The sequence below is a fragment of the Eubalaena glacialis genome, chromosome 20, assembly GCF_028564815.1.
Source record: "Eubalaena glacialis isolate mEubGla1 chromosome 20, mEubGla1.1.hap2.+ XY, whole genome shotgun sequence".
NCBI lineage: Eukaryota > Metazoa > Chordata > Mammalia > Artiodactyla > Balaenidae > Eubalaena > Eubalaena glacialis.
The window spans coordinates 789221-805000 of NC_083735.1; positions in this window are offsets into that span (position 1 = coordinate 789221).

Consider the following 15780-nt stretch of genomic DNA (forward strand, 5'->3'; position numbering starts at 1 on the left):
AACTGGATATAGGGAGTGGAGGGAAGGAAATGGCCAAGGATTGGTCAAGGGTTCTGGCTTGATAACTAGGTGGACAGTCCTGTCGTTCCCTGAGTTTGGGGCCAGTGGGAGAGGCTGAGGTTTTCAGGGAAAGACCCCAAGTTCAGATCCCATGTTAGTTCCAGGAGCATTTGAGACACCCAAGAGCTTACGTCAAGTGGTCCCTTCCGTGTGCCCAGCATGACCGCAGGGATGTGTGGGCCCAGGGCTATCCCAGTTTATGTTCCCTGTGCTGGTATCTCACCATTCCCTGCCCACTGTCACTCTCAAATTATCCATGCTTGGATGACAAATTATAAGGTCCCCCTAGATACCTAGATCTTCGGCTAGGAGTCGTTTTGAGTGGAATCTTTGTGAGCTGTCTACTCACGGGCGAGCACTGAAACCACGGGAGGCAATGACATCACACTGGCTGGGAGAGCGGACACAATGAGAAAGTAGGTCTAAGGGCCAGTTTCTGAGGAACTCCAGTATTCGCAAGCCAACTAGAAGAGGCCGAGACACTAATGCCGCAGAGAAGGAGCAGCTAAGACGCAGGGAGAGGTATGACAAGGTGTCACAGGGCAAAGGGAAGCCAGCCCTTCACGGAGGATGCTGCTGAGATCAAGTTCAAGGATGACTAAAAAGTAGGCACGGCTATAGCTACTTATTCATCCCAGCCTTGGTTTTGTCCCATTTAAAAATAAGACGCTTCCCCTCTATGATCTTTACATTCCTTCCTATACTTAGAACCCCTTCATTCTAAAAAGCTAAAAGTGCGGAATGAGGTAAATGATAAATAGTTCTACAAATACTAAACTACGGGAGCAGAGAGAGATGAACCATGAATTCTGCTGAGAGCCAAGGAACAAGTTCACAGGGAATATTTAACCGGTACCTACAGGAGGGGGAGGCTCGTCCTGGGCTTGGGGAAACAGTAAGTTGGTCTGTGCGCAGCACGCTGTGCCCCAGAGACCCACTGGGAGGTGGCGTCAGCAGAGTCCTGGCCAGACCATGGAGAATACACCCCGAGGACCACGCTGAGAAGTCCGGGCTTCACCCGATAGATAAAGAGGAGCCACTGTGAGTTCATGAGAGTGACATGCTCAGATCAGGAGATTAGGAAGAATACTCTCCGCAGGCAATCTAGAAAAATGGATCGGAGACAGCAGAGACTGGTGGCAGGAAGCCCAGTTAGAGGGCATCTGCCGTCATCAAGATGAGGGACGGGGAGAGCCAAACGAGGAGGGAAAGGGGCGGTGGGTTCAGACCCCAGAGAAGGGAGGACCGGCAGGACCTGGTGACGGACTGGACATGAGTGAAGAGTCCGGAAGACGGTTCTCACGCTTCTGCACGTGTGACCAAGAGGGTGACGGTGCACATGCTGCAGGGGAAGCTTGGCGCCTCCAGCCCGAGATCGGGAGCACTGGCTTAAAAATGATGAAGCTGAGGTGCCGTCGAGCTCACCCCACCCTCCATGTTCCTCTCTCTTCCTTGTGTTCCTATGGCTTATAGAGTTTGTGTCACCTCTTCCTTCCGACTGAATACAGCTCTATGTTGTTAGCACTACTGTCTAATTATTATGTGTTCCTCTGGGACTCCTAATATATACAACTTCCGTATTTTTGCGCCCCTTTCTCACAGAGCCTAAACCAATGCTGGACTCATAACAGATGCTTAATAAATGATAACTTGATGAAGACATTGGAGCTGAAAAAGGACGCAAGAGGCTACCTTCCACTGGAGCCAACTAGCATTTCACAGACAAATGTTTACAATTTTCTCATCAGCAAACATTAAGCAATCCGATGGGCTAACTAATAGGTTAGTGAATATGTTTTGTGCCATATATTTTTTAAAGAAACAAACAACATACAATATATCCAAATGCTAAGTAATTCTGTTCATGAAATAGAAACATATTGTTACTGTGTTCAAGTTCGTTTCGTAATTATTTCTACTTAATATATCAATATATTTTAAATATACGTTATAAATTTGGGCACCAAATTTCCACGAAAAATCTCCTGGAATCTTTAAAATACTGTGATTTAAATAGTATGTACCTAGGTCATTCCAACAATAATGTGAAAAAAGGGGTCATATATTTTCATTCAAAAAAATGAACCAGAATGTACTTAAAATGCTGACCCTGTAAAGACAGGTTTTTTTTTGTTGTTTTTTGGGGTTATTTTTTCCATAAAATATCCTAGTTGTCTGCCATCATTAGGGGATGTGCCTTTGGGTAAATTTTAAAGATGAATCTTACACTCCTTGAAATAGCAAAAATCTTTTCACCTGTTTCGTATAAATATTTGTAAAATGTGTCACACGCATTGCCCCCTTTTCTTCTCTAAGTGATTCTGGACCATCACCATGAGTGTTGACTGCCTCTCATCGGCACTGTGTAGGTCGCTCCCTGGGTAAGACGTGGCATGCTGTCACTTTTCTGGGTATCCACAGGCCAAACCCCTCTCCTTAAACGTACCACTTCTCGTCGGTAACTTGTCACATCAGAGAATCAACGCCGTTAAGAGTTATTCATGAATTCAAAGTAGGATTCTAGGGGACAGCCCAAGTAAAGAGAAGCAGCCCCGAGACTGCTTTTTCGTTATTCTTACTAAATTCAGAGCTAATGATGCAGCAGTCTGGCTGCTGGAGAAGCGTGTCGTCCTCTCCTGAGACACACGCTCACACGTGTTGTTTATGGCTAACGACATACCTGACGCTACGTGAGCCCTCTCCGTGGTTTGTCTCACTTCATCCTCACAACCAGCCTGCACGTGGGTATGTTATTAGCAACTCAGCTTTATGAAGCTTAAAGTAACCAAGAGGCACAGTTGGGACTTGAATTTTGGTCTCCAAATCTGACTTCAAAACCTACACGAAGCCATCCTAGTGAGCAAGATGTTCGCTCTAAGATGCTACTAACAACCACTCCAGTGACCGAATTCACCACCGCCCAGCATGGAGAGCGTGCAGGGCACCTGCCAGGCTCCTGACGGCGACACCGTCATCAGCCCTTATTACCAGCCTGTAGCTCAGATGAGGAGATGAAGCTCAGGGATGGAAGGGCTGTACCCAAGGTCACACAGCAAATAAACGACAGGCACAGGATCTGAGCAGACCTCTCTAGTGCCAGAGCCCAACTCAGAAACCACAGAACAGTGAAAAACACTGTGCCACAGGAATCTTAACTGTTCTCTTTATTCAGTGAAGGCCGTGGGTAAGACCTGTATGTCCAGTATGTCACGTTTAACTTTGGATTTTCCTTTTCTATAGAATTTAGCATCTGGATTCAGACAATATTCAAATTCAATGCAAAAGAAAAAAAAAACATTAGCCATAGCTCGCTCCTGGACTTTCCCTCCAAAGTATAGGTGTGTTAAGAGTGTCAAGACCTAGTCTATTCAGTCCCTGATGGGAAGAAGACAGACATAGGAGAGAGGGGTGTGAAGTAGCCCTTGAAAGGGCCAAAGCCTAGCTGCTCCTGTCACTTAACCCTTTGCTGCCTTGGCATGAAGAACGCTTCCAGAAGGCTCGCTGGCAGCCCGGGTTTCTGTTTTACTGCAAACTGAAAACATTTTCTTCTCCAAAATGGGGAGAAGAGGATGACATTTAAGATAATCCACAATCTGGACCCGAGCTCTCTCTCCAAGCTCGTGGCAGATTTCTCCATGGGAGGGTCCTCGGCTCACCCGTGGCCTCCCCAAATACATATGCAAAGCTCTGCCTCTACATCACAGCTTGCAAAATGGTGGCCCAACTGTCAAACCCAGCCGGCAGTCGTGTTGTGTTTTATCTGTGTGTTTTGTGGCTTTTTTCTTTCCTTTCTTTTTTGTTTTAATGAGCCAACATTCAAAAATCTAGAGATTGCATATAATTCATATTCTGGCATTTCTTGAAAAATCTCACAACCTGGCAACACTGTTTCACCTCCACATGGCAGGGACGAGTCTAGAGGTGCGATGGGGTGTCCCCTTTTGGATGAAGCTTGCCCTGCAGTGCACAGACTCCGTCACCCCGTGCGTCTCTGACTCTTGAGGCTGTGTCCATACCATTTATTATCAAACTTGCTCCATTGTTTTTCTCATACTGAGGAAACATTTCTCTGTCCCTGTGTCTCTTTCGAAAGTGGGAAAATGAAAGACAAAGAGAACTACATACTTTTAAGGGATACGAGAGAGCACGTATTGGTGGGGACGTGAAAAGGTAATATGCAAATAACCAGGTCAATTTCTTTCATCTAGGGTACCTGCCGGAGCTGTTGCACCTGTTCATGAATTCATTCCGGTTTGTTGTCCGGGATCTCTCTGTTGCTATTCTGGTTCCCTCTCCCGAAGTCCCCTGACCTCTGTACCTCAACTTCTGTCTTTTTCCAGAGATCTACAGGCTACAGCCACGTTTACTGTTCTCATCTCAATGCTGACACCTCTTTGTTGGCACTATATGTTTCACACGAATCACAGGCAATCTGAAAATAACAGAATCACGCACCTGCAGGACTTGAGTGGTCCTGGATGACGATGACCTGAGTTTAGAGGCCACAAGCCTTTGGAGAAAGGAGCCATTCGCCAGTGAGGACACTTGACACTGACGTGGAGTGAGGGGAGATTTCAATCTTGTATCAATTATTTACTGATGGCCTCCTCAGGGCCGGGCACTGTGCCCCAAGCTGCGGCTGTGCTGAGCCCAGGAGAGGGGATGGTCTCCTCCTTCCCAGGGTTGCTGTGGGCAAGCGTGCAACAGTTTGCCAAGTTATTCCACAGGGAAGGAGGCAGACGGTCAACCTCTGTTGTTCCCAGGTCACTGGCTTCCAAAGCCCCCCTCTTTGGGGGCGTCAATGGCCATGCGCACGTGGGCTGGGGAAGGAGAAGGCGTGCCTTCTGACCCACCCGTCTGTCTAGTCCTTTCATCGTTGGTGAGCCCCTTGGCACTCCCACTGTTTGTCAGCAATGGGACATTGGAAGGGACCTCCCCGGGTCCCTTCCAATGTCCCACCGAGTTTCAAGCACGTTGAGGTCCGTATGGTGTTTCCAATGCTAGAAACTCTAGTTTTGGTACTCCCTTCAGTTGTCTGGCATTTAAAGATTCATGGGCTATTAGCACACAATTTGACCAAAGTAGTAATCCTTCCATCATTTCCTTTGGCTTTCTTAACAACCTTAATGACTGTCGGTTTTCTTTTATGTCATGTTCAACTAGAAGTGAAAACTTCCTGTGGGTCTGAGATCATGTCTCTTGTCCTTTAATCTTCCCCAGGGCACAAGCACTTGGACACAGAACAATGACAAAACACATGGGGTTTGATTTCAATGAATTGGGCGTGGGAACATGCCTCTGTGAATCAGGTACACGCGAAAAGTGAAGAGAGACATTCATAGCAAGGCAGAGCGCTGGGGCATTTATACAGCCTCGTAATTTTTATAGGCGTGACTGCAGTGGCTCATTATTAATTATTTCTAATATATTAAATATAAAAGGGGAAAGTTTTAAAGTTTTGAGTGGTAAACAGAACACTTCTTCCCCTGAACAACTCTCAACAGCTCCCCTGAAAGTAAACTAAATATGAAACTAAGCACTGTTTGTATTTTGGCCTTACGGTTTGAATACCTTCTCCCACATTCAGGACCCTTACGTGAAAAGAAGCAGAAGAATGATGTACTACTTATGATGTCTGTCTTCTCTAAAAGAAGCCTGATTTACCAACCCCTCGGCCTGCCCTCCTTGTACTCCAAAGAACTTTCACCAGGCAACAGATATTCTCTATAATCTCAAGCAAGAAGGAAACAAAAATAATTGTGTTTATAGGCAACATCTTTGTGGATACTGAACTCAATAATTTCCTACACTTTTCTAATCTCAGAGAGTACCTTTACGTATTCCTAGAGATGAGCCAGTCGCACTGTACACAGACATGGGAAAAAATTCTGATATTATAAAAGAGAGATTACAAATAAAGACAGGCTGTCCTCAAAAGGTGATAAATTTAACATGACTGAAGGCTATAGATAGCTAGAGTTTCCAGTTTTGTTCTATAAATAATATTAATGCAAGCAAATATGTTGAATTTTCTCCAAAAAGCACTCTCTCTAATTTCGACGGGGTTAAATCACTGTACATTTGTTAAGTGCCCATGTGACATCAATCATTCTCCAACTTGGCACATCAAAATAAATGCAAGAGACTAATCAATTTCTCTCTACAATGTCATATTTTAATGGGTTTTTAAAAAGTGAAAAAAACTATCTTCTTTAAATTGTGACCATCACTTTAGAAAAATGACCCATGGAAATGCGTAACCACTTGATTCAGTGGTTCTGAAGAAATTATTAAATTTTCAGTGATTTTTATTGCTCAGTATCAGTGAAGCCTAAAGTTTTGTTGTGTTTTAATCCTTGCAATTCTTCCTAAAAACCACTGACATAATGATTTGAAAACAAACAGAATCATCCATGGACCTACACACAGCACAGTCCTATTCTCCTTCAACCGTCTTTTATCCACATTTATAGGAACTTAGGTGCACAAAACACATGTATTTGTAATTACACTGGCAAAAAAAAAAAAAAAAAATCCTCAAACAGCTGTGGAGACAGCAAAGATTAGAATCTGATACTGGCTTAGAATAATGAAGAAAGGGATTGTCAGGGTTCGGCCACAGAGCTGATGAAAGATAGAAAGAAAACCTGCTCCTTAAAATCCTTAATCTGTACTACTTTATACGCAAAATTAAAACGGAAATACTCTAAGAATTAGAAATGGTAAACGTGATGACTTTTTAAACCAGGCTATTATTTCAAAAATGTATTAAACCTGTGTCTCACTGATAATAAACTGGAAATTTGGACAATATTTACATAAAATATTCTAAGGTCTTATTTAAATTCTTCTTCCCTACCAATCTTAGAAAGTAACTGAAACCTGGTTACCTCTTGCTAGTTTCTAGGTAGTATTTATTTTTTAACATCATATTTATGCCAATTATAAAAGTCTAGAATCCTTTATAAAGGCTTGAATTATCAATTGTCACATTAAAGTGATCATAAAAGATAATTTTTAAAGTAGTTTCCTTATAAATACTTTCAATTTAATGTTTAAAAATGGAAAATATTTTTAGAGTCATACATCTTTCAGAACGGATATATATATTTATTTTTACGTAAAATCTTAGGAGGATAAGTCAGCACAGGAATATGAACATTATAAAGTCATCTTTTGAAGTTTGTAAAGTATGTTTCAATGAATAAGTATCGAAAAACCAGAATTATTTTAACTGTTAAAAAAAAGTACCTACTTCCTCACTTTGCAATTTTTATAGTAAGCTTTGCTACTCTTTTTAAACTTTTAGAAGCTAGAAGCGTCAGAAATAAGAACCCATTTATTAAGGTAAATTAATTGTCCTAATAAATTGTACTTTTTTGGGTGGCGTCACTTGTGTTTTACAATGAAAATGTCTTAATTGACCAATATTTGATATTTGATTCTTGAACGGGATGAATTGGTCTTCTATTTGATTTACATTGACTAAGTAAAAACTGATACGAATATAAATACAATTAATTGTCCCGCCTGGCCATTCAATTTAATGTATTTTTTTACCCAAAAAAGGTCTCCTTTGAACATGACACCCTTGTCTCACAATTATATTTAGAATTGTTCATTCAAAATGGGAATATCATAAAATAACAGAATAACCCTTTTTTAAAAATCCCTGACAAAAAAACATGCTCACTTTTACATACACATTCAGAGAAAATTAACTAACCTTCATAACATGTGATGGCTTCATTTTTACAAGCTTTTCTTTCTTTCTCAAGTTGCTCCCACTATTATTACTAACATGAAGAAAGCTTACAAAGAACGTCAATCCGGCCACAGATGCGCAAACTTCACTGAGCAGGCAAGCCACTTAAAGGGCTGAGAACCTGGCAATAATTAGTTCACTGATCATCTGATGTAAGGAAAAAGCATCCTTCAAAACTTTTATCTTGCATCAAATTATGAACCTCTGGATTTTAGGAGCTGAATCTATTCATGCCTAAAATATATATTTAGACTACAGTGCTACATAAATATTAGATTTAGGAAAGGAACCAATTAACTTTTTAAAGGAAATGAAATGATGGCCAGGCTCGTCTAGTGCTATTTGATAAAACCACTGTGTAATAGATTCTGGGATCACAGAATTAGGGGAGGATGCATAATCCTTCATCACAGAGTGGCAGCTTGTTCACAAGCTTGTTCTCCCTCTTCCTGATGGGAGATTCTTTTAAAAGTAATAACAAGGACTTAAAAACTATGTAACACTCTTCCACCAAAATTAGCCATTTATACCAATGAATCCTAATCCTAAAAGGACCAAAACCTCACCCAGAAAGCATTGAGGTCCTTTCCTTTGGAAAAGAAAAAGCATAATGTGCACTAATAATTTACATCTATTCCTAAATCAAATGCTTATGTTCCAGGCTTAAAATTAAATGATAAGACATACCCCGGAAGGAATGACTTTTTTTAAAAAAGCAAAAACAAAATAATAAAAAAATAAAACAATCCCTCCAAGGCTTACACTAATAACAATCTCCAAGACTGAGAACCACTAATACTTTGCTTTTTTTCAACATTTAAAATTTCCACAGTGAATTATAGCCTTTTTTTTTTTTTAACATCTTTATTGGAGTATAATTGCTTTACAGTGGTGTGTTAGTTTCTGCTGTAACAAAGTGAGTCAGCTATACGTATACATATATCCCCATACCCCCTCCCTCTTGCGTCTCCCTCCCACCCTCCCTACCCCACCCCTCTAGGTGGTCACAAAGCACCAAGCTGATCTCCCCGTGCTATGCGGCTGCTTCCCACTAGCTATCTGTTTTACATTTGGTAGCGTATATATGTCCATGCCACTCTCGCACTTTGTCCCAGAAGAGAGAATATAGCCTCTTCAAAGCTCAAGTGGTAACTACACAACCAATCCGTATACCTTAAACGTGATAAACAGGTACATTTAAGATGTGATACATTAATGATTTGTGTTAACTCACATTACCATTTGCTGATAGCTAAATATAAAATTCACAACCTTGATCTGTTACAATTCCTATCTGAAGCACAATGCAGTTTTTAAAAGCTACTTTCATCGGATGATGTGAGGAGAATTAATTGATGGCACCTTACAAAACAAGCACTCGTCCTCCCCTTCAGCTCTCTCGTTCGTCAGAGATATCACACACCTGCATTGTGGAGCGGAACTGTTTTATTGGAAGGTGCAGATTTTATATAAAACTTCAAGAGAAAGAGATTAGACTTCTGTTATTGGCTATACTGATTCAAGGTTGATCCAACTTGCTAACATCACACTTAAATGAAATGCAAGATTATATGAATTTTACTGAGATGACTTGAAACCAGAATATCAATAAATGATGTATCTTAAAATATAACATTTATTTTACAAATTCATGCTGGGCAACTTAAGGACGATAATATAAATACATCATTCATCTTTCATTTTCGTAACATGTAACTTTTTTGTTATCTGTGTGGACATTGCACACATGTATTAAGGAATATTCTCCAAGTGCCTAGATTATGTAAAATGGGATATTCATTAAATCAAAGTATTTTTATGATTTCTAGAACACCAGATTTATCTAATCGTCTTAATTCCTTTTAGGTTTCTTTAAAAACTTAGACTGGAGTTAGTGCATGTTTTGATTACTAATACTTTAAAATCCCTTAATTATAGACTATAGAGCATAGTATCCATATAAACACAAATCTGAAGTTGTGATTAGTGGAAACATATATAAAAGATAAAAGCCGTTAAGTGTAAAGTTTAAATTTAAGGTTTATTTACACACACACATATTAGTAAAACAATATTTGAATTTGAAAAAATATAAAATGAGGACTTTTTTTGTTTGAGGCTGCATTTTTAACTACAATTTATTATGCTTCAAATGTTTACAAAAAGAATTTTTAAAAATAAATTTAATTTTAAAATTTCATCCTTTGCAATGATATAGTTGCCTTGAAAGTAATAACACTATACACATACTACACCACCTAATATCATACAAATTAAAACAACATAGAAGAAAGTTATATCACCATCAAAACACAGGATAGCAAATATTAAAGTATTTTATCTTTCTTAAAGTATTGATTCAAAGGCCCTGCTACACACGTAATTTTTAAAATTAGTAACAAAGAAAAAGGATTTTATTGGCAAATCAACATGCCAACACTGTTTACAAAATTTTTATGATGCCAGAGTCTTCTCTTTCAGAGACTGTATTTTCTAGGGACTGTACTAAGGAAGAAGTTTGCTCTATTTGATTTTTTAATCACAGGAAATACCGGACAGGCTATTCTATTAATATTTGGCAAGAAAAAGTTATGCAAAGACATAAAATGTACTCAAAGTGAGGATTCAACTCTGGTCTGACAGGTACACCTTACCTGAGTGTCGTAACTTTTATTTTTGTTTAGATTAAAATTTATTTTAAATGTTAAATATGCTAACAGCTTCACAGGAGAAAGACAAGTTGAAAGTGAACTCAAAGTAGAAATACAAACTTAGAAATATATTATAGAGGGAAAATGTTCTAATTTGAAGGATAGTATCGGGCAAGAAGTTCATTTCAACCTTCACCCCTTCCTGAATCCAAAGTCATCAACAGCTTTGTAAGGTAACAAACATAGTCTCTTTTTCCTAGAAGATATGGTTATTTTCAAAAGCATTCTAATTCTTTAGGAATGTCTCTTAAAGTATTAGTGAACATGAAAAGGGTTAACATTTTAGTTATTTTGATTATATTAAATTATTCTACAAGTATTATTGACACTATCACAAAATTCAGCAACAACCCTGTAAGAAGAATGCCTTACATTTGTGACAGTCAAGAGACAAAATATGGTTGGGTACACTATAGCTTTTATTCCTTTATGCTATTAGGGTGAGTGACTTTTCTCTATTTAAATTACTAGATTAGTTATTGTTTGCAGTATTTTTCCTACCTTTATTATTCTCATTACACGAAATGTAAGAGAAAAGAATTTACATTTTCCAATATTCATTTTTTTGCTTATAAAAATGTAATAACGCTGTTCATGATACTTTTTTCTGTTGTTCTTCAGAAGAAAAATAAAAGTCACAGATTTGTTCTTCTAGAACTACAGGACTGACGACAGCTTTCTTTAGCTGGAAGTTATTATAAATTCTGAAGAAATAAAATTTACATCTGTCTTCTCCTGGTTTTCATAATTGTTTTAAGTGACAAGCCCTGTGCCAGCTTTTTTTGTTTTATAAGAGCTATTTGAAAGAACCAATCCCCTGCCAGTTTTTCCCACCTCCACGTTGACAAATTCCAAATTCTCTGATAAAAGTATTAGCAGAGATGTTACACTTTAAAAGAGCATTTGGTAGATGGAGGATAAAAAACAAGTCTACTTTGCAATAGGTTCACTATGATAACTACCGAGATAAACACATCCCAACATGAACTCAGTTGCAAGTGCTTTCTGCAAACCCATTAAAATACTTCATGCATTTCTTGTTGCGTGAAAAATTAAAAATTAAATGAAAGTCATTTCAGTCTCGTCTTGTGACTCTCTGCAGAACATACCTTCCAGTGTGTGGTCCACGTCCACGAGCTCTCCTATGATACCTCTCAGCACGGAAGCCAAATGCTGAACATGTAGGTGCTGGACATGCTCTTGAGGAAAGAAGGACCTCTGCTCTGGAAATGCCCCTGTTATCAAAAAGACACCTCACCCCCTCACACTGATAGGAGGTCCACAATTCTAACCATAAAAGATTCGTCGAGCTTCGCTCGAGATGAAATCATCCATTCTAATAAGAGATTAGCTTTTCTTTCTTTTTTTTTTTTTCTTCTGGGGGAAGTAGGGACCACAGATTCACATCATCTTACTATTCAGAAATGCTTCAGAACCTGACTGAAGGAAGACAGTCATTACCAAGCCGTTATTTCTCTCTAAATTGTGGCCATCTCAAGAGGAATTATCACAACAATTCTGGCAAGTATAACTGATCATGGACAAAATGACAGAATGACTGAAATATACTGGTTATGAGCCTTATCTTCAAAGACAAGTGACCTTGTAAGTTACCTCCTAAACGATCCTTTAAAATAATCAGAATGTTTTTTCTAAGTCTCTACATAAAATTTATAAGTTGGTGTTTAGTCCCATATACAAAGGAAGTATACCTATAAAATAGAGCTGTTAATATGTTTCCTTTTCCCCATCAACATGAAGAACCATATACAATATTCAGAATTCCTTCGATGATTTTTTTTAAAAAACCCACAAAGTTCATATTCTCTTGCAGGGATCTAAAACGCACATACTTAAAGTGAAAAAAATTTAGAAGTTAATTTTCTCCTGTACTTACCCAATTAACTTAAATGACCATATATGCCGTTTATAGACTGCTTTTCCTGTCAAATACGCTGCTACACACAGAAAATGCTCAAAGGACCATCACATCCTAAAAGATATCCATATTCATATTGTCTCCTCTTCCTCTCCCCACTTCTTTCTCTCTCTCTCTCTCTCTCTCTCTCTCTCTCTCTCCCCTTTTGGTTTTGAGGCAGAGGCCCAGTAGACCCAGTTATAAAATTATTAATATGAAATAACCTGATAATATGATTATTATTAAGTAGTATGATTCTCTCCCCTGGAAACCCAAGTCACATGATCCCTACTCCTCCTCAACTTCTCTAATAGAAGGAAAAAGTATTCCGCAATACCTGAAAACACCTTATCAACAAACAGAATCCCACACTCACTTTCACATCATGGACCATGAACATCCAAGTGTGAATATATGCACTTATTTTTTTCCAAAACACTTCACTTTCAAAAGGGATGTTCTCTGCTTTGCACGCTCCAGCGTAAGCCAGAGGACTACAGAGGTAGGGAAAATGACTCTTAAACTGCCACATCTCCATTAAGTGGTTGTTAACTCCTAATCTACAACAAAGAATGCAATCATAGTTTGATAATACGATACACTCCATTCTACACATGCTCCTTATTGCATTAGAACCATCTATTATTTCACTGCAGCCATGGAACTCAGTTAAGACTGCCACCTATCACGAACTTGTTTGAAAAGTCAGGACTAGCCCTTCCAAGACTGCAAAAGTTACCAACAGGGCAGTAAAAGTCTCATCATTACCATCATCATCATCACCATCATCATCATTAGATGATATCTGAGATGGTTTCAATCCTTTATTTACACGGCTGATGAGTATATTCTATGATACTGACGTTAATTTGTACAGTGACTTATTTAAAGTATAAACAGGTTTGAGTAGATGTTCTCTTTTATGAGACTACTATGTAGCTGTCCTAACTAGCCAGTTATCAGAGTTACTGAATCAAAACCATACAAACATTTTATCAAAATTCTTTCAAATTAATGAGTCCTACAGTAGTTTTGGTATATGAAACATCTGTATATCTTAGAGCATGTTTCTGCGCTTTGAGAGTTTACATTCTAATGGCTGGCTAAAAAAATGCTTTGAAAATGGCTATTTAAGTGAACTATTTTAGTATTAAAACTGTTTTAAATGAATGTTCTTAACTGGAAAAACACTGATTCAATGTAAATAATCTATGAGTATAGAGAGGAAAGTTAAAATACAATAAACATGTTTCCCACCAAGTCTTTTCTTCCTGAAAGCAAAGAACAATGTCACTGTGGAACTTCACATGTACCTATAAAGCAGCTCCATCCTTATTTAAATATCCTGCACACCATGGCTATATTAGAATACTTATCTGTATTAATCTTCTAGTCTATGCTTTTAATATTTTATTTTATTGAGACGATAAGCATGTAGCACAGTAAGCTACATGCCCAAGAAAATCTTAACGTGGTCTTTCAGAAAAGAATAAAAAGCTGATTAAAGCTGAAGCCGGCTAGACACAACTAAGAAACAAATGCAAATAGCACCGTAGGGACAGTACCATTTACCATCTTTCCAGGCTTCCAAAGAGGATGAAGAATAACCTCCACATGCACTACCCTTCATTGTCAGGATTATACCTACCACCTTGTGAAATTAGTTATCACCCACGCGCGAGATGCAGATCTACAATTTTAAGAAATCCTTAAAAACTCGACTAGAATGTTGATATAAACAAAAAAGGAAATAACCTAAATGTATAATGTTCACCATTTATGACCCAAAAGATGATAAAACCTTTTGATGAGCGAGAAAACACACCGTGAGACATATTGTACTAGGGGAAAAAGGCTATTTTAGTTGAAAATGTATTAATGAATTGCTTCTGCATGCTTTATCTAGTTCTTAGAGAAAGTTCAAATTAGGTCCCCCAAAGGATGTTTTAACGACGAGAAGCAATATTTTGAAACTCGTACAGACCATCACGCTTGTTTGGAAACAAATGACTTCTCAGGATGTAGAAGTATTACTATCAATCACCAACAAGTTAATTCTACATAATAAGGCAGGTCTGGATGCAAACTGGTCCATTGTGGAATGCTGTATCTAAAACTGATTACAACAGCACTCAAAATGAATGCAGTCCTCCAAACCACTTCTTTGCTCAGAAACATTAATCTCAATTAGAAGGAGAGCTTCATAATGGTAATGCTCGGTATAAAAAAGTATAAAATAAATCAGTTTTTATAAGACACAACAATTAATCAGTTTTGAAACTAAGAAATCTTTTTTTTTTTTTTGTTACTCATAAAAGTGCCAATCGGGACTCTTAAAATAGCCAGTATCTCCAAAATCCGGTGCTGAATGTGTCCTCAAAGAAGCTTGCATGACATAATTTTTAAGACTCAGTTGTTGAAACTTTTCAGTAGCATGGCATTACTGTACTAGCTTTTTAGTACACTTCTTTATTCTGAATGCATGTGAAATTCTTCTCCACTCTCATTCCACTTTATAAAACAAATACAACTTTAATTGAAAATTCAAAGGGATGTATGATTGGTTGTGGATCAGAGTAAAAGTTTGATAGCAAATTACTGTATTCTTTCCTGATATTCTCCATCTAAGTAAAAAAAAAAAAAAAAAAAGTATGTCCTAAAAGTCAGAATGGACATTTGACTATCAAATAAAACACGGTTAGATAAGCAACGCGTACTTGACCACGCTTAACAGATTTCTACAGGATATCTTCAAGAAAAGGGCAGACAGTTCATTAATGCTGCTGAATGCACTGATCCACATGAGTATAATACCTTCATGACATGCCTCAGCCAGCCAGATATCAAATTTTTAAAGGGAGAAATAAAGTTTAATAGGAAGGAGGTAAGTATATTAAAATAATCAATATTAATAAACTCACAAAGTTGTTTTCATGGTGGTTTTCTAGCAGACTGTGACCAACTGGGAAGGACTTACTTCCCAGTACTGTTGCAGAAAGGACAGACCTCAGCATTTCCACACACTCTCACAGCTACGGCAAAAATATCATTTTTTGTACATCCAGCTCAAGGTTGATCAGGTATTTCCGATAGCACATTCTACTCACAATGATAGGCATACACTTTTGTCTGGTTTCTTATTTGCTCGACTCTTTACAAAGACAATAATTACTCTTGGCTCTCAGAAGCAAAGGTAAGAAAGACCAGCTTGAACTTGCCAACTGGATGATTATTGTTTAGCTAGGTTTTCTTTCCAAATAAATTTACAACTTTCACTCTATTTAAGTGCTTTCTGCTATGCAAGGTAAGCATCCTTCTCCTTCTTT